Here is a 23,239-nt window from a genome sequence, read left to right as displayed (position 1 = left end):
CACTATGGTGTCCATGCATTAATTGTCACTCACTGCAAACAGAAGCTTGTCTGACCAAGGCTGAGAGCTGCTTAATCAGAGTGTTGGTTTTCCCTAGACTCTTTCATTCATTCTCTTTGACTGTGAGGGCTTCTGTCTAAAGTGATTGTATTTTTTTTTTTTCAATTTAAAAAGGAATCTAACTATTTGGAAAAAAAATGTTTCTATAATGAGACAGGTAAGACTAGATGGGAAAACTGAGGCCACACTAATCACATTGAAGTTGGACAAGAAAAACAGAAGGAAAAGAGCCCAAGAAAAGGCACAAGAATTAGAGACCCACTCATTCACACTGGAAGCCATAATATATACACAGAGGACCTGGTGCAGACCTGTGTAGGCCCTGTACATGCTGCTTCAGTCTCTGTGAGTTCACATGTGCAAAGATCAGGTCGATTTAGGGGGCCTTGTTTTCTTAGTATCCTCCATCCCTCTGGGTCTTACACTCTTTCAACCTCCTCTTCTGCAGGGTTCCCTGAGTTCTGAGGGGAGTTGTTTGATGAAGACTTAAGGCTGAGTGCTCCAAGGTCTGTCTTTATCTATAGTGGGGTGGATCTCTGTATTCTCTGCTGCAGGAGGAAGCTTCTCTGGTGATGGCTGAACAAGGCACTGATCTATGAGTATAGCCAATAACATTAGGTTGGTTTTATTTTAGGTTCCTCTGCTATATAGTCTCTGGTTCTTGGTTATTCAAGCAATATTGAGTATGGGTTCCATCTTGTAATATACAAATGTTTCTACAAAATTTTACTTATAAGGACTAAAGTTTGCATTTTATGTGACTTGTAAGACAATATAATAGCTTCATTGAGCAATATCATTAAGTGATAGTTTTATTTTCCTCAACCATTAAAAACTGTAAAAAGAAGAGCTGGGTGTGGTGGCAGACATCTATAATTCCAGCATTCAGGAGGCAAAGGCATGCAGATCTCTGTGAGTTCAAGGCCAGCTCAGTCTACAAAGCTGCCCAGTATAGCCAGGACTACATAGAGAAACCCTATCTCTAAAAACTACAACAACAAACTATAAAAAGTGGAGGCTCAGTTGATAAAGTGCTTGTCATGCAAGTGTGAGGAGAGGAATTGAGGTCTCCAATCCCCATTTTTTTAAAAAAATGGACATGGTGTTGGGGAAGCAGAGGGCATAGGCTTTGAAGAAGTCAGAGCCCCCTTCTGCTTTAAAATGGCAGCTGTGCCTTTCAGAACACCATTGCTGTCAAGAAATGCAGTTTGTAGATCTTTCTGTCACCTTATATTCATGCAGAACATCTCTGCCCAGTATCGAACCAGATTTGATTTTATGAACAAGCTGGCTAATTTTCCGATAAGTCTCTTTGTCTCCTTCTCCTCCTCATCCTGTCCTTTCTCTCTTTCTCCCTGTCTTCATGATATAGCATAGGGTATCCTGGCAGGATCACATTTTTCTTTGTACATACGTTTAGGTTGGGAATAATAATCAAAATGGCTAATCTAAACGGAGGTTCAACTGTGAGCCATAAACTACATGAAGGCTTCACCCCAGATTCATTTAACCATCACAATAATTTAAGGAGGGGGGGGATTCTGAAGAAAAAGGATTTGAATGACTAGGGTCACTGATTCCTAAGCTAGGTTGCCACGGAGCCCACGGACACATCTTTAGCTTACACATACAGACACTGAAACCACCATTGTGGGATGAATGAAGAGTATTTTGCACACCATCCATACTTTCTGAATTTACTTAACTTTCCCCGAAGTTTAATCTATTAGGCATCTCTGTCAAAGCACTGATATGATCTAATCAACATTTATCTTACCTAATAGAACTGAATTGTATCCAAGCTGTTTAGTTTTACATTTTATTTTCCTTGAGTAAATACAGTACCCCATAACCTACTCTCTGCACTGCATCCTTAAAGGCATGATTAGTCAAAACAAGGGATAAAATGTTATGAGTTATTTCGAGGCTTCAACATTTAACTAGACTGGAGCACTGGTTGAAAAGAGTTTATAACCGTGAAAGTTTATTATGGTTCACTGGGGCTCTAATTTTATGTGATATTGTATTAACGGATTTAAAAATTCATTAAGTATTTTCAAAAAGAGGGAAGAGATATACATAGCATCATTAAGTAGCTGACAGGTGTTTATGAAAGGACTTTACTTACAATTACAGTTGAAAATACATTAAAGTTGATGATTCTCATCATTCAAGAGAGTACTCCATAAGAATTACAGTAGTAAAGATTTGCTGGTTTATCTCCAATGGGGTAAGAGACCTCCTGAGCAGCAGCATTACACCATCAAATGGATAAAAGAAATTAAATCTAACCATTCATATCTGTGACTTGATCCAATTCAACTGGATTTCCTGGAGGGACTTGCCTTTTTAAAGATGAGTGTTTCGAACATTTTGAAGCTAAACATTTTGATGGCAGCCTAAAGAGCGATTCAAATTCACATGAGTTTACAAAAGTTTATCAGGACATGCTCAGTTTTTCATTAATTTCAGGTCAAGTTTATCTCCAATCAGTAAATAAAGGCTTACAGAACTGCAATTGCATTGCCAAATACCTTGGCTTCCAATGTGCGTTTCTCCCAATCTGATTTCCTCTCAGATACCACATAATGTCTTTCTGAGCCCAAGCATATGGGCTTATGCTAATATAAAATGGTGTCTTCAAAAGGTTATTTTTGTTTTCTGCAGGGAGCAGTCATCCTTTGACCTATATTCAATATGTGACACAGATCTGATTGTATGACAGCCATTAGCCTCATCCAAATTCCCTAGTTGCAGATTGGGGCTTAGGTCAGAGACCATTACTCTTTAGTGTCAGGGCTAAACTTAATTAATGCCTTTAAAAAGTATGTAGATGATATTTTGTTCTCCTTAGGATGTATGAAAATGGCCTGCAGAATTTAATCCTGAAAAATGTTTAAAACAAGAATGGCTGTGTTGTTTGACATGCTCCCATGACCTCTTTCTGAATTGGCTGCACTGTGTGTTTGGCTTTTTCCCAGCCTGCTGGGCTCTTTCCCCTCTCCCATCTCCCCTTTGGCAAAGATTCTTTTCTATGCATCTTTCTGATCCCCAAGGCCATGGGTTTTTAATAACACCTACCCCTCCTTGTGCTGTTCCAGAACCCACCATGGCCACACGGGCAGAGGTGTGAAGCGGAGGGGCTGGACCTATGTGATAAGAAACAGTGGAGTTTTCTGCAGTGCTGTGGACAGAGGAGGGAGCTTTTCCTTGGAGCTGGTGCTCAAGTGTTTAGTAATCATTTTTTCAGTGAGAATTGGCAGTTGCCTGTCAGGATGGGATGTTATGTCAGCTTGGGTGTCAGAGAATTCGGGGGATTCCTGCAGGAAGTAATTGGCAAATCAGATAGGGGTGGAGAGGGCAAAGTGCAGAGGGCGAGGTGCCATTCAGCAAATAGCTTTAAAGGTGTTTTTTAAACCGGTATTATTTAGATGTGTTTTAGAAAGTAGACCCCTTTCCCAGAGGCATCTGCCCATTGACAGTCCAAAAGGAAATAAAGAAATACTTCCTAAACAGCTTTCAACAGAGACTTTTAAAGGCAGTTAAAAAGACTTACACTTACATCCTGCATAAACCTGTTTTAAGCAGTGTTTGCTGCACAGACCAAACTGCTTCTTTAACAGTCTGCTGGTCTTCCTTACCCACCAGTGAGTGTACCAGTACTCCTCACCCACCCCACCCACCCCCAGTGCCCCTCAGTTCCCGAGCTAAGCAGGACATGTTTTCTAACTGAACTCCACATAGGACAGAGACTTCAAAAGTTGGTTCCTTCGAGTGTGGGCTGGAGATGTAGTTTTAATTGTAGGCCCTTCACCTTTGCAGTAAATGCACTCTGCCTCATGTTTGAAAGTTTGCAAGTTGGGCCTCCTAGGAGATATTTTCGATAAGTGTATTGCAACCTTCATTTCGTAGTTTCACTGTTTGTTTTCTAGCGTCCTTTCCCATCAGGCATTATTATCTCTTGTGTTTTATGATTTGAGGATAATGCATTCAGAATGTTTATTCCATTTTGAGATTTTCTCCTAGAGACATAAAGCTCTTGTGGAAGGAAAAGGGAGTAGGCTCATTGGTGAAACCATCTTTATTACCACATAATGAGCCAGCAACAAGTACTGTGTGAAAATAAGAATGAGGTGAATGAATGGATCGTGAAGGAATGAGTGACTACTGGAAAAATAAGAGTTATGGGGGGGGGTGAGGAGTGTATCCAGGGGCATAGGATTAGGTTAGAAAAGCAGCTCCAGCCAGCTAGAGTCTTCATTTCTAGAATGGCAGCACATTCTCCACTTTGTTGGGAACATTTTTGGTAGTAAAACATGTGTGTATGTGTGTGTTTTATTCATGGTGAATGTCACGTGCTTTGGATGCCATCGTTGTGATGGCTTGCCTGAGAAACAGGCCAGAGTACCACCACAGGGCAAGATAACAAACTCCATAACAGAATCTGCAGCCACATTTCACTTCATGCTGGCTGTGGCTGGTTCACACCTCCACAGGCCCAGATGAGAAGCCCAGCTTGGGTAGTAGATTTCCAGGCACCAGGGCAGAAGAAGCTCTGAGGAAATTCTGAATTTAAGCTTCATTTGGCACATGATGGTGTCAGCCAAAACACATTTCAGGGAGCAGAACTGTAGGCATCTTGCTCCCCAGTGACACATTTCATTTGTAACAATAAAAAAAAATGTGGTGGTGCACTACAGTGAGTGAAATATTTTTAAAAGCCTAAAAGATGGTTTAAAAAATGTCCCACTTTTATTGGAAATTTGGAAAAAAATAACCCAGTGGTGACAGTGGCAGCAAATAACCAGCTCCATTGGGCAGGGGTGCTTCAGACTGGCACATGCGCACATATGTGGAAGCCAGGGTTCATTTGGCATTTTCCTCAAGCGCCCTCCACTTCTTCTTGAGAAAGGGAGGCTCTCTCATCAAACCTGGACCTAGCCAATTTGGCCAGACTGGCTTGCCACAAGCTCTTGAAATCTCCCTGCCTCTCCTTCCCCAGCACAGGGATTGCAGGGTTTTTACATGATTTCTCAGGGGCTGAACTACTCAGATATTCCTGCTTGAATGACAGGAACCTTGACGATTGTATCACTTTCCTAGCCCATCAAGCTAAAATCCTTTCCGACATTATCTTAGTTACCCCTCACACTGCAGGCTATCCATCTACAGAGTAGTTACTTTATCTATATGGTCCTTCTGGGACTTCTTTGTCACGTTAAACAACTGTAGGGTACTATGATAAAGATCCTCCTGCCCCATCTCCAGATTTCACAAACAACTCATCTTTTGATTTAAGACAAATAGTTGATAGGCATGGTTCCTTAATTCTGCTACGGAATTTCACTAAGAAACCCAAATCTAAATATTTTGTTTTAACTACATTTGCATAGAGGCAAACTCTATTGCAGAGGAATCTAAAGGATCACAGAGGCTCTAAGGAATTCAGATGAGAGCAAGAATGTCTTGTTTGATTTCACTTACCCTGGGAACACCCATTTGTATGGCATACATCACAGCTATATAAACACATTAGCAAAAAGCTACCCCAAGAACCCCACTTCTGCCCAGAACTACCCAATACAAAAGGGACAGAACTCATTCCCCTTTCATTTTATATTTTATAATTATTTCTCACAGTGTTTTGACTTGGATTCAGATAAATATCTACATTTCAGCTCACTTGTCTTTGAATTCAAGTAAAGCTCAAAAGGGTTAAAAAAAAAGGCCTTCTTAAGATAAATTTGGGATATTTATAGTAGGAGGAAAAAAGGATACTGTTTGCTGGTGCTATTTTTAAAGGACACCTTTTAAAAGTTTCTCAAAGCTTCAGTGGTTAGGACAGAGCTCAAGGCAAAAACATTGCTTAAGAAAACCCTATAGAACATGCTAGAAAAAGCTAAAGCAAGCTCAAACCCCTGAGAGAAGAAAGCGTTCACATGGCAGGGTGTCCTTTGAATCTCTTTAGGTTACTTTCTAGATGAGACTAAGAGAGCAAACTAAAATCATATTTTCCTTCCAGCTAGTTAAGCCTCAAATCCCTAGATGAAAAAAAAATGTTTTCTTTTTGGACAGTGATGTATTTCTAGCCAGTCTATTCCCAAAACAAACACAGCAAAAACCCATTTCAGGCACCAGCTAAAATAAAAGATAGGAGCAGAGATCACTCAAATGGTGAAGTGTCCCTATAAATTGCCATTTTGCAGGTAACCCTCACTCAGTGGGAAAGGTTAGGTGGGCTGGCTCTTTGTTACCTCTGAAGCCTGTGGTTTGTCAAAGCTACTGCCATTGAAATCCCCCTCCCCTCCCGCTTATGTAATGCTTGTGTTTTCACACACAGCAACACAGATTCTGACTAAATGTGGCAGACAGATTTGCTTGGCTCCCCAGCAGGCCTTTCTCACCTTTTTTCTCTTCCTAATAGAATTCTAGTTTTACTCAAGTATACTCTTTACACACACCCACACGTGCTCACTCACTCACTCACTCACTCACTCACTCACTCACTCACTCACACACACACACACAGAGAGAGAGAGAGAGAGAGAGAGAGAGAGAGAGAGAGAAAGAGAGAAAGAGAGAAAGAGAGAAAGAGAGAAAGAACAAAGTTATGGGGACTTGATTACAAATGTAAATGGAATCTTTAGTCCAAAGGCCAGATAGCACCCAGAAAAATCTTAGAAATTAATTCTGTACTGGAGAGTGATGGGCATGTGACCTGAGTTGGTTCAATGGAACCAAGGGTCTCTGTCCTTAATCTCTAGTTGTGACTAGTCTCTGCCCCCACTCCCTTCAGCTAGACAGGACTAAGGAAGTTTATAGCTTCTGTTGCCGGTGGCAAACATGTTAAACTCTGAAGGAAACCACAGGATGAATGACTTTGATGCTGCATGGAACAGGATGAGGATAGAATGACCCTGGGCGTTTGCTTCTGTCGCTCAGCTTGGAGCCTACTTCACTAGGACTCTTTATTGTGTAAAGTCATAATTTTACCTGTTCTTAGTTTTGGGACAAGACTTTCTCTTACTGGGGGCCCACAACATCCTAACGCGCAGCCTGAGTGCCCAGAGAGAGGAAGGGCTGGGAAATAATCGGATCTTCAGGTGCTGACCCTGGCTTAGCCCCCTCTTCCACCGGCTTCCCTGTGAATAGTGCTACTTTCTGGCTCCCTTTTTACTTCTACTCACGTAGTTACTTCCATACATCCTTTAATTCCCGTATTTATCTGAAGCTGGTAGGTGAGGTTTGGGAGGAGAGTTCACTAAACTAGTTTAGATTCCTTGTGCTAATGAATTAGCACAATTCTTTGTGTTCAAATTGCTGATTGAAAGTGTCAGTCATTGGAAAGGTGCAAAGGCAAAAACCAACACCAGGAACGGCTGTCCCAAGGTCTCTGAACCAAGGTTTCTATGGCTTTTTCTTGAAAGCTACAATTTATCACAGCCGTCACATGCAATTGAAATATTTTCTTGAAGGGTATGTAGTACCTAATTTAGTCCGGGAAATCTACGGATATAAGGTAGAATAATTTCTGCTTAAATTGTTTAGTAAGTTTAAAATTGTTTATGTAACTTTGCTTTCAGGTTGATGGACAGCACATTTAACGGAAGTACGAAGAACACCATCCAGATCTCATTCACTTCATCGCATAACCTTATGAAACATTTGACATGCCAAGATGGAGCAGGGTTGAGGTGTGTATTCACTGCCAAGCAATATTCATGAGGATCCTATTCTATGCATTGACTGCCATTTAAGGAATGAAACAGGACTACATAATCAGTCAAGTTTTATTCCATCTCTTTTGTACAACTGCATTCAAGGCTCCAACAAAGCATATAGAATCTGGTATTTGAACTCCTATATAAACTTAAGAAACATTTGCAAGGTGGGAATTGGAAGGAAGAATGATCATGCTCATAAAACACACATACAAGAGTCTGCCACAGATTCTTTTGTAGATTCTGTTTGATGTATGACTGTGGTTGGATAATAAACCAAAAGATAACCAAGGTTTATCATACCAGTCTGTACCTATGAGAAAAAAAAATATAGCCAGTCTCCAACATGAGCACAGAAATGAAAAACATAACAACTTTACACCTACCTTAGGGTAGGTAGACTGACTGAAGAAATATCAACTTTCAGATAAGGTGTTCAATTATTCTGTTAGCACACGATTCAGTTAGCATATGTAACTGCTTTTCAGATATTTGGTCCAAGGCATCAAGACCATATCATGGAAGAGTGAGAGAAAGAGAGAGCTGGAGGAGAGTGAAAGAGAGAGGGGAAAAAGGGAGGAAGGAGGGAGGGAGTGAGTGAGAGAGAGGAAGGAGGGAAGGTGGGAGGAAGAGATGGGAGGAGATCCCCCTTCTGTTGAGTGCCTCTATGGATGCTCAGGAGACTGGCATGGACCTGCCTCTCAGTGCATCTGAAGGAAATCAGATTACTAGAAAAGAAGCTAACATTTAACATGAATAATGTAAAAGTGTATAAATGTAGCCCAAAGTTCCATAATGAGCAGTTTCCATTTGTTCTTTCAACCAACATTTAATGAGTTCTTACTGTTTGTCAAAAGCACTGCTAGGTCTTAAGAGCTGGAAATACAACTTGGTCACTTCATTCTCAAGGTACAGTAGGGGAGACTGAGACAGGGCAGTAGAGGCTTCTGAAAAGGGGCCATGACAGCACTGGGACTAGGGATAGGCAATGATTTGATCATGCAGCGAGAAATGAATGGGAAGGTGGAGAGGGGGAGGAGGTCCAGGAAGAAACAGACTCAAGGACCTTTCCCCTGGTGAAATACATAACCAAATGAAGATGAGTGAGGACCAGGGAGCCAGCAGTTAGGACATCTGTGCCAGTGCAAGCTGACTGACTGTGCATTGAATTTGGTCAGCATATTCATTCAACTCCATATTTAACAGTGGACATCCTAATCTATTTCATGGCCAAAAGTCCCAGTTCTTGCCGCGTGTGGTGACCCAGATTGTAATCCCAGCACTCAAGAGGCTGAGGTAAGAGGATGATGGTGAGTTCAAGTTCTAGCCTGAGTTTTATAGTGAGACTTTGCCTCCACCTGGTATGACTCCAAAAGCAAACTGATCCCATTCATTCTGCGCATAATTTCTGTCTATTTATTACACAAGTTTCTCCAAAGATGTTTCAGTCATACTAAATAATGAACTCTACTGAAACCAAGTTAATGTCAAAGCATGGTGGTACCGCCTTTCACATAAAATGTTCATCAAGCAGTTATTGAGTTGAGTAGAAATACAGCCATCATAAATCTTAAATTTCATCTATTTTTTTTGTGTAAACTAATGTCTTGATAAAATATATCTCTATTTTTATGGAGAAGTCATTTATTTTAGAAATGGTAGAGATTAGAGAAAGAAAGAGGCCATGGAAATAGTCTGAAACATACTGTCAAAAAACTAAAACCATTATTAGGGTTTTGGTGGTGAAGACGGATTGATATTATTTTTGAAGCTGGCAGGACGTCAAAGGACAAATTTGAAAACAAAAAGAAACACTGCTAATCATAATGTCACTTAGGACTCAACACTAATTTTGTATTCCCATAGGATGTGAATGTAGGGAGAATGGGCAACATAGCCCATAACATCCAAGGCTTTCCACGGACAGCACATACTGTTGACCTTGTGTAGAGAGTGAGGAATATTTCCCCAACACGGCTGGGGTATGTATGTTGTGTCCCTCTGCCTGTCTCTTCCCAGCTGAGCACAGAGGCTCTCAATAAGTTTTATGGAATGAATTAACTAATAAACCATGAATCTGAATCTTCCAAATGCTCTTGTCAGCTTTCCCTTGGGAACAACAATAAGTGATTAAAAGATTGATTCAAATTAAACTGAAGAGCCGGGCCTAAAGCAAAAAGGCCTTTGTGAGGCTGAAATATGTTGATCTGGGGTTATGATTACTTGGCTTGACTCACCAGCGAGCAGACCCATGTACTAACTGAGAGATGAGAAGGAAGGAGGAAGTTTCTTACTACATTTTTGAGTCATAGGAAAAAAAAAAACTGTTTCTTTTTCTGCAAGTGTATGTGTGTGTGTATAAAATCTCTATGCTTTTTATTCTTTTATTTGAGATACACACATACAAATCTATCTACCTGTGTTTATCCCAATCACGTATCATTTATCTAATTTATTATCCAACCACTCATTATTTGAATATGTAATGCATACATATATGTATTTTTTTTTACATGTTAAGCGCAATGGCTGCAATAGCGTGCAGTTAAAACAGTGCGGATGCCATTATTCCTAAGTACTAGCATTGAGACATCAGAGCAAGGCACAGAAGCACTTCCTTCCCAGTTTTATCTTGTAACTCGGAAAGCCTGACAGTATTTACTTCAGAGTCTTGTTGAGAACACTGAATTTACATTTTTTAGAATGATCTTCGTGAGCCCTTTTGGAGTGATAGTTTTTAGTTATTATACTACTTTGCTCCCTCCGTTGTCTTTCTTCTTAAGAAGCAGCACATAGGGTCACTTCAGTGAGAGTTGAACAGTTGTGCGCACACATTTACCAGGTCAGCAGTTGACTCTGTTATTAGAGGGAGAAAGTACTCTATTCGTTGACACTAAAACTGTAAGGGTAAACATTCTCAGAAAGACACTTTTAAATTAGGCTTGACTTCTTAAAAAAAAAAAATATATATATATATATCATAAACTTAGAACTATGTTCTGTTTCCAAACACAAATTAAGAAGTGGAAAAAAAAATCAAAAAGACAGACTCCTATAATCTGCTTGGAAAAGCATAAATTGTTAATCAGGCTCCAGGCAACAATACTTAATTCCAACTTTATAAGAAATCTGCCTAGAGGGAGGAGAGGGTCAGATGGCTTCGTTTTGAAGGCTGGGCAGTCTCTTAACCTCAGGCCCTCTGGCTCTCAAGGCACCACTGACAGAGTTCCCTTTGAAACAGACTCCCTTTAAAGGAGTCAGTTATTAAAAATCAACTGATCAGCACAGGTCAGAAAAATCGTATTTTCACTAGCGTAAGTCAGCTTTAAGGAAAGTAAATAAAAAATACTTATTTTTTTTTGTAGCTTGTGAGTGAATATCACCCAGCAAGTGTTTCCTGAGTCCTTACTCTGGGCTCCATCACTAGCGCTGCCCTCATCCTAAAATTCTGATCCTGTTACTGGAAGGTGATATTTTAAAACCATTTTCTCATTTTCCCCCAACCTAGATTTATCTATTTCATAAAGCATCTGCTATTTGTATCAGAAGGGCTTTTGCTGTGGAAAGAGTCAAATAATGAATTTTCCCAAAACTCTCAGCTGAATATCATTCTTAGGAACACTTGTCAATCAGGTAAAAGCTAAATTGGAAAGTATTTGACAAGCAGAGCATTTCCTTAGCACATGGAGCCTCGTGGCTGCTTCTCTAAATTGTTGAGTTTAACGCAGTCCAAATTTCACTCCTAGTTTTAAAGTGCTTTTTTTTGTAACATCATGGGTGTTAGCTCACATTTCTTAAATATTAAACAGGGAAATTTTGGCCCTTGTCTTCTGTGATTGGTATTTCTAATCAGCTGTGGTGGGAAGATCCTCATATAGAGAAAGAAGAAGGTAAGTAATTTAAAAATCCCATTTTGGGGTAGTGACAAACAGGGAAGCAAACACAGGTTCTGTTAGTGCCCAGAGCATCAGGGCAAACACCCACCTTTCGCTCTAGAGCGCCCCATTAGTCTAGTTTTGTCTTTTAACAATTTCTTCTCTTCCTGTCCATCAGGTTAAACTCTTTCATTAGATCACATTAAATTTAGTTGCTTGAGAGCATTTTATTTTCTTATATAGCTCCAAGTTAGGCATTTTAAATACAGCCACTGTCCCATTCAGCATCCTGTTTGAGAAGGAAGTGGTCATTTTGGTCATCAGAATTCAGGTTCCACGCTGTGCAGTCCTCTTTTGTGGCCATCTCTGAAATTACTTCATTATTTTTCAGGATGTAAAGTAGGAGTCCATTCAAATTCAATTCAAGAGCCTGGGAGGTTTTTGTTTGTTTGTTTTATAAATGACAGTGCTCCTTCTAAAGATATTTTGGAGTATACTATCAGCAATTGATACCCTCTGGCAAAATAAATCAGTTTTCTCCAAAAGATTATCACTGGGTATATTAGCCACACCTGAGGGCAGGGCTCATCCCTTGGGGAAAATGGCCAACAGCAAACAGACTCAACGGTATTTTTGTAAACTTTTGGTTTCATTTTGCTTGTTTGGACATTTTTTGTCTTAAAGGTCTTTTGCTTCTTTACTTTGAATTTCTTTGTGTGTGCATGTGTGTATTTGTGTGTGTGTTTGAAGAGTTTATTTGCTTGTGTGCTTCCTGTGTTTTTGTTTGTTTTCTAAAGAGAGAAAAAACATAAGGATAAGGTTGGGTGAGTGAGTAGGACGGTGGGGAGGATCTGGGAGAAACTGGGGGAGGGGAAACATGATTAAGATATACTTATAAAGAAATTTTAAAAAATGCAGGTCTAGGAGCTGTGTCCGGCATGTTTTCATTTCCTTTTATAACCAGCTGATGGGTTGTTCAGTATGCTTTCCATGAAGGCAAAGCTTGCTGCCCAGCTGGCACTTTGGTATATAGGGGTGATGGAGTAGAGTCTCTTTCTCATGAGGACAGTAACTAAGTGATGCTACTTCACTTCCCCTGGTTTAATCAGGACCAGCTCCAAACATCTCTTGTTTTGATAAAAAGAGCAAGGTCAGTGAGTGAAGCTGGCATCGGTGTATCAAACGGCTCCCCTGTAGAATTAATTCTTTACGAGACACTGGCAAAATCCCAACTAGGTACTTTTAGGCAAGTAGTTTAATTTGAGGATAATTGCTGGGAGGTACAGTAGCTTGATGCAGTCCACATTAGCGTTCATCAGCGACGTAGCAGTCACGGTGAACTCTGTCATTCTGCATTGGGGATTTCTTAGTCTGACCACACACGGCTCTGATCAGTGTTAAATTAGTACATGTTGCTAAGGAGAACTCAGAATATTTCATTTGAATGTGAAATTGAGCAGTTTCAGGCATTCTACAAGATGGATGATAGAGCAATAAAATTATTTTTTATTCTTGTGGTTTTAAAAGCATGATATACTTGCTTTTGTGGATAAAAGCTATATTATACCCTAGAGGGCCATCACTTTTAAGTAAAAATGCATACATTAAAATAGAAACCAATACTTTAGGAATTTTTGTTTGTTTGTTTGTCCATAAGTATATGAAGCTTTTTTATGGAAAAAAAATCTTTTTTATTATGTATTTCGTTAAGATGTGCTCTTGCGTATCAGATGAGACATAAATACAAACCTTGTCACTGCTTGCTGAGTAATCCATTATACAATCAGGTGGAGTAAATTAATTGTTTGCGACACATTCTGGCCCTCAGCTTGGAAAATCACATTTTAGAGGACATGTTGATGTAGTCAAAGATCACCTTGGTTCCAAATATTAAGATTACTATCTATAGGTTTATTTTTTTCTCAGTACTAGAGATCTAGGGCCTTGCTCATGCTAGGCAAGTGCTCTACTACTGAGCTATATCTCAGTATGTATGTTTTCATTATAGGATCTGAGAGTACCTGTAGGTTCAATGGTTTTGTAACTTTGTCTTTTTGGCTCTTCTATAATTACAAGTTGCCTTAGTTTTTCCTCATCCATATAAGAAGGAAGCAAACGAGGCTTCATTTTTCAATATGAAGACATTCATTATACAACCCATTGGTCATAAGGCTTTTGGATTTCATGGAACATTAACAGTTTTATTTTTTAAAAGGGAGAAGAGTTGACATTGAGTTGCTTGCCAGATTTTAATCTTGCCAAGGCAAAACCCAGCATAATTTATCCATACATACACTTTCATGAAAGAACTGACATTTTAACTTCAAAGGAAGGTCATTGCATGAGTTTTTAAAATAGAATATATGGGATTTATGAAACACAGAAAAGGTTGCCATTATTTTTCATATCAGATCACTAAGCAGTAAATTTATTTTTGAAAGATGGACACTTTGAATAGTTGGAAGAGTCATTTATTTGGATAAGGATCATTCAAAACTGCCATCAGGCTGTTACAAATAAACCAAGTCTCAAAGTGCATCATCTGCATCCAGACAGAGGACTAAACTTTGAAGGAGATACTAAAATTTTTCTTGGCAATAGGAACCTGACAAAATGTAGAAACACAAAAATCTAGAAGCCTATATGGTTATTTTTATCAGTAAGTTGCCATGCCTGCACCTTCACAGAATGCAAACAGCAATACTATAGATGTGGTTCCTCTTAAAATTTTAATGCCAGAAATAAGTAGAAATGACAAAGAGAAATTTTGACTTCCAGTGACTAGAAATCAAACCTCAAAAGGGTGAGATTAAAGAACAAAACGAATGTAGTACATCCACAGATAAGTCTGAAGTGACTTATCGGCTCCCTAGTTATCATTATCTCATATGTAAATGCCGATATGGGATGAAGACTCTAAGCTCCTTCTCATGGCTCATGTTATCTGATTATGTATCTAATTACCAAACTTTCTTTGGAGGCTGGATGAGCTACATGACTTTAAAAGTGGCGATAGAGAGAATAGAGAATAATGGTAACCCATCTATGTCAGTCATATGAAATGCAATATTGTTACGGGCACTTCTTCTTCCCACTCTCATCTTTTTTTTTCCTTCTTTGCTATTTGTGGATTTGTATGTGTATGCATATGAATTGTTACTCTGAAAGGAATCCATTCAGAGCTAGGCATTATTTGGCATGCCTTCTGTAATCCCGTCATTGGGGAGGTAGGGACAGGAGGAGTTCAAAATATTCTCAGATACAGGAGGATTTTGAGTCCAGCCTGGGCTACACAAAATCCTATCTTTTTGTTTGTTTGTTTGTTTAAGTTAGTCAGAGCAAACACTACACAGTGATAGTTGTAAAGCAACAAAATTTCAGTTATCAAAGAAGCAAATAATCTCTTTTGCTTGTCACATAGGGAAGGATATAAATACATCCTTTTAGCGTGTGTACATGTAGAAGGTAGAGGTCAACCCGGACATCATTTCTCAGACACCATCTTGTTTTGCCAGATACTGTGTCTTTTCCCTGGGATCTGGGACTCTCTGGCCAGTGAACTTTAGAGATCTGCTTTTTTTTCCTCCCTGATATTGGGCTCACAGTCCAGATCATCCACAGTTTTTGTACATGGGTGCTAGAGAAAGCACTGAGTCCTCATGGGCATAAATCAGTCACTTTCCTAACCAAGTGACTTTCCCAGCCCCCACAAATACATCTTACTCAGCTCTCCTCAGCATCACAATGGCCTCGGGCATACTGAGTTGCTGTTGTCTTGATATGGGACAGCTGTGTGTACTAGGAAGCTGGGCTGTTTCTTCCCATCAGTGAAATGAATGGTTTTCAGTTTATCTACTTTCTCAAAGAGCTTCCTTTATCAACGAAGCTGTCTCTGATGGCAGGAGAAGATAATTATGTTCAGACAAATAGCCCACTTTTTTTTTTTTTTTTTTTTTACCATTTATAAACTCTAATGTGTGATTACAAATGCAATTTAAAAATTGAGTAACCTAGAAACATTTTCCTTAGCCTTTAACTTTGCCTTCCTCTGGTCAAAATAATCAAACCATTCCCATGCCCTCTGCTGTTGGTATTTCTCAGAGAGCGTCACACTTGAACTTCTAAGACAGCACAAGTATTTGCTAACAGCACATTCACAAAGCGCTTGGCTCAAAGGGAAATTCCCTGGAAATTCAAACCAAGAAAAGGGCTGAGTAAAGAGGAAGCAAGCATTAGATTTCCCCTTTGATTTACCGTGCAGTTGTTATGATGCAAAATGCATATAGCCTGGGGAGATGTTTCAGCGACAGACCTGCCTGGCATGTAGAAGACCTTGTGTTTAAAGCCCACACCACCAAAGGAAATAAAACCCACCGTTGCTGTTATAGCAAGGCACACTGGCTCATGCCTGTAGTCCTAGTACAAGATAAGCCAGGTTTGAAGGGTTGCTGTGAATGGGAGGCCATCCTGGGCTACATAGTGAGTTCCAATATTACCTATGCTATAGAGTGACATCCTGTCTCTGAAAAGACCAACTCGCCAAGCAAACAAAAACAAAGTAAAATGCATAGGACATTGCATGACTTTATGAAAAAGTCCGGAAAAGCTTAGTTCATTGCTATTATTATTTGGTCATATACAACTTCAGAACATAATGGCAGGAAAGATGGCTGGACACTTAAGACCACTTGTTGCTGCGTCAGAGGACCTGAATTCAGACTCAACAAGCATCTATAATTCCAGTTCCAGAGGTTCTGGTGCCTTTATTTGAATTTAGCAGGTACCAGGCATGTATGTTACACATGCATATATATAGACAAAACATTCAGATACATTAAATAAATAAATAAACAAATACATATTTTGAATCTCTCCCTCTTTTTCTCCCCCCCATGTGTGTGTGTATGTTTGTGTGTATGTATGTGCGTGTTTAAATCCCATTCTCCATGCATGTAAGTAACAATACTATAGACTTAAAAGTCCTCTATACCAGGTGCTGAGGCATTGTGGGAGCTACCTTAGTAGGTTGATATTTCATTCATGCTACCGTACACAGTGAGTAATGAGTAGGATGGTTTGTCTGAATCACTGTTTTATACTTGAGTTACAGGCCTCCAAAGAGGACAGAGTCATCTGCATGGCTTTTAGGACAATGAAGAGCTGAGAACGGAAAGAGCCCTAAGAAAACACTTGCTTGGTTCTGATGAATGTCTGACCACATTAAAAAGAATACTCACCTGGTTAATTATAAGTAAGGCATGATTATTTCCTTTAGGTGATAATTATTTTAGAGGTTGATTTTCAGGTTTCATTTCACAGTAGAGACCATGAGTGCCTGTGAACATAAGGGTGCCATTTTGCCTAAAGCACTAAGCTTATAAAGAAGAAATATATCCTATGTGCAACTAGCGCATTTCATTCTATTTTGATGCTTGTGTCCCACTGTGCATAAAATGTATCTCTTTCTATGTCACTGTCTTGGCCATGTCCTCAGCTTACCTTTTATTTATTTATTTTATTGAGGTTTTCATTCCTATAACTTCTTAGGTTTCTTGAACATCGTTGGTCAGACCTACTTATTTAGGAAAGTATAGAAAGACACAGCACACTGTCAAGTAATGAGCTGTGAAGATAAATTAGACATGACATGCTAGAATTGTGATCTTCATCTTCAAAAATCGTTCTCTTCTAAAAGAGAGAAGAGAGGAGAACAAAAATTGTTCTCTTCCACTGCCTGTCTGCTAGAGGAAGCATTTGACCTATGCTGCCAAATACTGCGAATCAAATTTTAATAGTAACATCCTCACTTTAATTAAACTCCATGACTCTCAGCAAGGTGGTGTGACTGCCACAGAAGCTTGGCACTCAACAGTGTTCACGTCAAGATACTGACGAAATGAAGTGGAATGCTTTCTAGAAATCCCTGTGGATGGGAGACGGAGCCCCCTGCACACACATTTATGAACCATTTATAGAGGTGCTCTCATGATAATCAGCATAGAGCAGGTGTTTCCACTGGAGGTCTTGGAAGTTCCCTTAACAGCCTAGTCTTGAACAGCTAGATCACTGGTTGAAGTTACTTCCCTTGGGCCAAACTGTTTTGGCTTACACAATCTGACTGTTTACCATCTAGTAAATGAACCAAAATTTTAAAGGATTACTTGCACTTTCTTCCATGTTCCTTATGCTCCTACTTTATGGTTGGTAGTGTTCCAAAGACTGTATTCAGTTAGGTCAATAGTTAGGGAAAAATCTGAAGTTTCTCATAGGACTGCTTTGAAAAATCAGAGCCTTGGCCCTAGAGAGGAACTTTTTTTTTTTTTTCTAGTTTCTCTGAGACAAGATTTCTTTTTGTATAACTTGGAACTCGTTTTGTAGACCAGGCTGGTCTCAAACTAACAGAGATCTACCTACCTCTGCCTCCCAAGTGTGAGATTAAAGGTGTGTGCCACCATGCCCAGATCCTAAAGAGGAACTTTTAGAACTTCAGCCAAATTAATTTTTATAAGAAAAGGTCAAACAAAAACCATTACTATGTATACTGAAAAAAAAAATGCATCCAAATCTCTCATTTATCTTAAAATTAAGATGGAAATCCCAATGGAAATATAGAGATAAGATTAACCAAACCTACATTTCTATATTTCTTCCTTAGTGTGTAGAATATTTTCACAAATGTGTTCTCTCTCTTTTTCTCTCTCAGTCCTGTGTGCATACATGTTTAACTTTCTTTTTGTCTGCACTTATTTCCATAATGTTCTTGAGGCTTTGTATTAAATAATCATTATTCCGAAACAAGTGAAGCCACAGAAAGTTTGATTATCCACATTCTCACCTTTTTGTGAAGCAAATGAGGTAGGCTCAGTAGACACTGGTTAGGCTCAGACACTATGAAAAATGCAATTCAGACTGAGTCATTGTTTGTTACTTTTGCAAAGGAAACCCTGATTCTGATGGACCCTAGTGAATGGCTGTGGTGACTAAGCAGGGACAGGGCCACTGGCTTCTGCAGGGCGTTATCTCATTTGCAACACATTTCAAACTTCAGATTTTTAAATTGGAAGTTGAAAGCTGAAGATTGGCAGCAGAAAAGGCTGATTCACCTTCTGGAACTTATCTTGCTCCAAGTTCCAGGAGGAGCTTTTAAAGGGGGAGGTTATCTAGGGCTAGCGAGATGGCTCCCTGGGTAAAGGAACTTGCTGCCTAGCCTAAGGACTTCACTTGATCCATGGAATACACATGGTGGAAGCAGAGAACCTACTTCTGCAAGTGGTTTGAGTGCCACACTGGTGCCATGGCATGTGAGCATGAGCACACACATGTACACACATGGATAACACACACACAACACACACACACAACACACACACAGAGAATTAAAGGAAAAAACGTAATAGATCTTTTTTCCCCCCAGAAGAAGCCACCCAAAACATGTTAGGCATCATAGAGACAAATTACAACACATAACTATTAGAACCAGGTTGACATGTACACCTTAACCACTCTGGCACTTAACACTTATTTGAACAGGAACTTTGTGCCATTAGATGCCTCTGTTTCAACACAAGCCCTGCATGTCTATGGATCCCTAATAGAGTTACTGGTGTTACTTTTCTCCAAACATTTTTTTGGTGGTGAGAATTCTTTAGTGGCTGGAGTTATAACTATAAGCTTATTCTTATTAGTTTGTAAGACGGTATTTAGGAAGTAGAGTCTTGGCAAGGTTCTAAGAAAATATATAGAAAAATCTTGTATAATTTTGAGAGTGGTAGGTTCATGATTAATTGGCTATTGCTTTGATTTGAAATTGTACGTAGACTTTTCAATAACCAAAAAGTCTACCTAATTAGAAAATTATGAAAACGCCTCAGAAGTCCCTTAAATGAGGGGACTATAGAAATGGCAGACAATGGCTTTGCCCTCATACACATGTCAAGGTTGTGCTTGGAGAGGGCTAACTCGTCCATGAAGAGGAAGCAGGTGGGCCCTTATTATCCTAGCAAGATCTGTATTGCAATTGGTCTGCATGGCAGAGGCCTGGAGTGGTCCACCGAGGCTCTTCCATGCAACACAAGAAAGTTACGGTAGCTGGAAAGATGCCGCCTTAATAATACATTGTCACCCACCACTACAAAGCAGGGAGAGTCAGAAAGGGAGCCCACGCAAAAATTCCCAGAGGAGGTGGATGCTTGCCACAGTTTATCTCTGTTTTTATCCTGGGATGGAGCACTCACCCAATTACCACTAATTAGACACGCAGAAGTCATTGTTCTAACTTGTTGCTGCCCCAAAGATGCCTTACAACCCGCTTTCTAGAAATGTCAGTTGTTTGCAAGTGTCTCAAGCATTCTGCACATGCCAGCCTCCTTCCTGGGAGGGGAGGGAAGTGTCACAGCAAGTTTTTCCTTGCAAAGCTGAGGGAAACGGTGGCTGGAGGACATGAGACGCAGGTTCTCTGATAGTAGACAACTTGATAGAAAATGCTTCTGTTCCATATCTTTTCTTTGTGGAATTTGCACTGAAAAGTGTAATTGCAATACATTGGCGTAAAATCCAAGTAGTAGAGGAACTGGAAGTCCCTCTGGAGACACCGGCTTGTCACTTCATCCTAATGGCAGCAAAAGATAATTGTGGACAAATATAGTGGAGTTACATCATTGCGTTTTTCTCTCTACAATGTACTGTTACCTTGTATTTTTCTGAGGAAATTGATTACTTCCTCTGCTTCCAATGTATGGGACAAACCATAAAACCAAGTAGGAAGGGTTCTACCTTTTATTCCAATCCCAACACTTTGTTAATTAGAATACACGGAAGAAAAAGGGTCCAGGGAGGGAGGGACACAGTTCTCTGTTGGATTTCTTTTAAGTTCCTGAGCTGTGCATTGAAAATAGGGCACATACTTTGCCCTCTTCACGACCTAAAGCTAGCTATCTGCCTTAACGCATGTCCTTTCTGGTCACAACTGGTTTCCGATTCTTCAAAACGCCAAACAGTCACGCAAGTGCTCATACACAAAGGACTGTGCTCAAGCTAAATTGGGAGAAGTGTTTGTCCGCTTCACCTCCCCCCACCCTTCTTCACCCTCTCCAAAGCAGAAAGAATCCCGAGGGTTTTCCCTTTTCAGGTAAAACTGTCAGCAAGAAAAGAAAGAAAATAAGCCAGCTTTGGCCAGCATTCACATGGCTGTTACTCATTCTGTGAGGACTTGAGCGTTAACTGGCCACATCTCTGGCTCTGTTAGCATCCCAGGAGGAGTTTGCTCCCCACCCCGGACACTTAGCATTCACATCCTCCCTCCCCCCCAGCCCCAGACACACAAGTACACCCCAGCCACACTGTTAAAGGAGACATCTTTTCTGGTCCGCACTGTGTGACTTCAGCGAGTAAAAGTGAAGAGACACAGACTGATAGAGCTTTCAGTGACTATCATAAAAAAAAAAGTGTCTTCATAGGAAAAAAAAATGAGTGGGAGAGAGAGAAATGTGTGAATGTTCCACATGATTAAACTTCTTGGTTCTTAAATGTTCTCAGTAGTAGCTAAGTTAGGCAACCAGCCCCTTTCAACACACAAAGACCCGCGAGTAACTTCCCATAAAATATGGATTTTATTGCAGCAGTGACAGCATTTCTCAGTACCATGCCGACCTCGCCAGCGTCCCCCATCTCGAGATGGACCTTAACTCTTGGCAGGCGAGTAACTACGGAGGAAGCTACCCCCAGCTCTGCGGCAGTGTAGGTCGCTGCAACAACCGACTTCATTAAATTCCACATGAACGCGCTGGGGACCCCACTCTCGCACTGGACACCTAAAACCAGATGCACCAGGTCTGCTCTCCAAACAGTCGGAGGAAGGCATTCTCCCTCGGATTGCGTGTGTGTGTGTGTGTGTGTGTGTGTGTGTGTGTGTGTGTGTGGCCGTGGACAAGCCCCAGCAAGCAGCGCCTTCCACAGGACTTTTCCCTGGACGGTATGCTCCATTTTCGAAGTCCAGTGTCGGACCTGCCTTGCAACCTAAGCATTTCTGTCCTATAGAAGCCTGCAGGCATTGCTCCGAACATGCAAGCTAACAGTTTTCTTTAGCTCGTTCTCTCAGCCAAACCATCTCTAAGTTTTCCTTATTGGGAACATTCCAATAGTTTTCAGACTACCTGAAATAATTTCCGCGATACTTTCAAAGCCAAAAACGTAACCCAGCCCAAGCAGTCACCACACAGCCCTTCGTATTGTTGGGTAGGTGGAAATAAATCAAGCCCCGAACGGCTCCACAGATCCTGCACGCACTAGCGCCCTTGGTAATTGACCAGCCAACTTTGCAAAGCTAGAGCTCTACTGGCCGCCGCCTGCAGCCGGGAGGAGAGGACGTCCGCAGCTTTCTCTCCTCCACACTGTTCCCTGCCACCCCCCGCCGGCCCCCAGGCGGCTCGGTCTTACCAGGCGGCGGAGGAGAGGCGCCCAGGCTCCCCGGGAAGCGGCGCCGGTCCTGGGCAGGGGCAGCAGCGCCGCCAACGCAGCCCGACCCGCGCGCCCACCAGCACCCGAGCTGGCGGCTGAGCATCCCTCCCAACTCAGCGCACCGCGCGCACACGGCGCAGAGGATCGCTCTCTTTCCCTGATTGGCTTCCATCAACGCTACAGAATTAAGAAATATATGTATAAAGAAGAGAGCAAAGAAGGAGAGGAAACGCACGCACCGAACAAGCTCCCGCATTGCCAACGGAGACCGAACCCACCTCTGTTCGCCTTCCGGCTCCCGGGGACACCCTGCCACTCGCCCAGGATGCTCCTGCCTCCGCCACGGTCGCTGGCTCTGTGCTTCTTGCTGCTGTAGCTGGAACTGCAGCTCTCGGGATGGGAAGGTTACGGCTCCGGAGAGCTGGCTCTTGTGGGCACACACTGATTTGCAAGTGAATGAAGTGGGAGGGAGCAAAGAGAGGAGGACTTTGTTATAGAGGCCCAGTGCCTGCCCCCGCCCGCCCCCTCCCCTTGACAGAATGACTCCCGGTGTTTGAAGTCCGGAGCAGTTCGCTCTCCGGAACACTCCTGCAGCCCCAGGCTTTCCCTTCCTCTTTTTTCTCACATACATATATTTTAGGGGGGGACGGCTTAAGACATACTGAGAACTTGTGTGACTCTATCTGATCTTTCTTTTTATGCTATCAAAATGTACCGAGTTCAATTACCAGCAACGGTCGGTCGGATGTTCTTTTCTAATAGCCCAGCCAATTAAGATTCCTGGGGACACGGAACCGTGTGGCGCTGTGGGCTAGTTTGGGGAGACAGTACGCACCACCTGCACGCGAAAATAAATAAATAAATAAATGGATAAATAAATAAATAAAAATAACCCCGGTCTCCTGAAGTGACAATACCGAAGGCTGTTTTTTATAACGTAAACAGACGCGAGCAGACAGATTCACGGATGTCTTTGCTTCTCTCATTTCAAGAACACGAATTTTTTTTTTTTTTTTTTTTTTGTAGCTTCAGAGGCTCTGGCTCCGCTGCGGAGCTGGTAAGCCCGGAGTGCTGTAGCCTAGAAGCCACACACCCCGAGAGTGGAGAAGCGGTTCAAATCCAAATGCC

General features: G+C 41.1%; 1 protein-coding gene across 1 annotated transcript in view; it reads right to left on the bottom strand.

Moving 5' to 3' along the window:
• The window catches only part of Cdh6 (cadherin 6), a 137,396-nt gene extending 114,879 nt beyond the window's left edge, over positions 1 to 22,517 (bottom strand). The window contains exon 1 of the mRNA XM_055601098.1: positions 22,390 to 22,517. The gene's annotated coding sequence lies outside the window, so the exon portion shown is untranslated. The remainder of the gene's footprint in view (positions 1 to 22,389) is intronic.
• Positions 22,518 to 23,239: the final 722 nt, after the last annotated feature.

This window comes from Psammomys obesus, unplaced genomic scaffold (genome assembly GCF_907164565.1).
Source record: "Psammomys obesus unplaced genomic scaffold, mPsaObe1.curated_primary_1811, whole genome shotgun sequence".
Taxonomy (NCBI): Eukaryota; Metazoa; Chordata; class Mammalia; order Rodentia; family Muridae; genus Psammomys; species Psammomys obesus.
The sequence above is the reverse complement of the archived record's forward strand: the minus strand, read 5'-3'. Positions and strand labels throughout refer to the sequence as shown.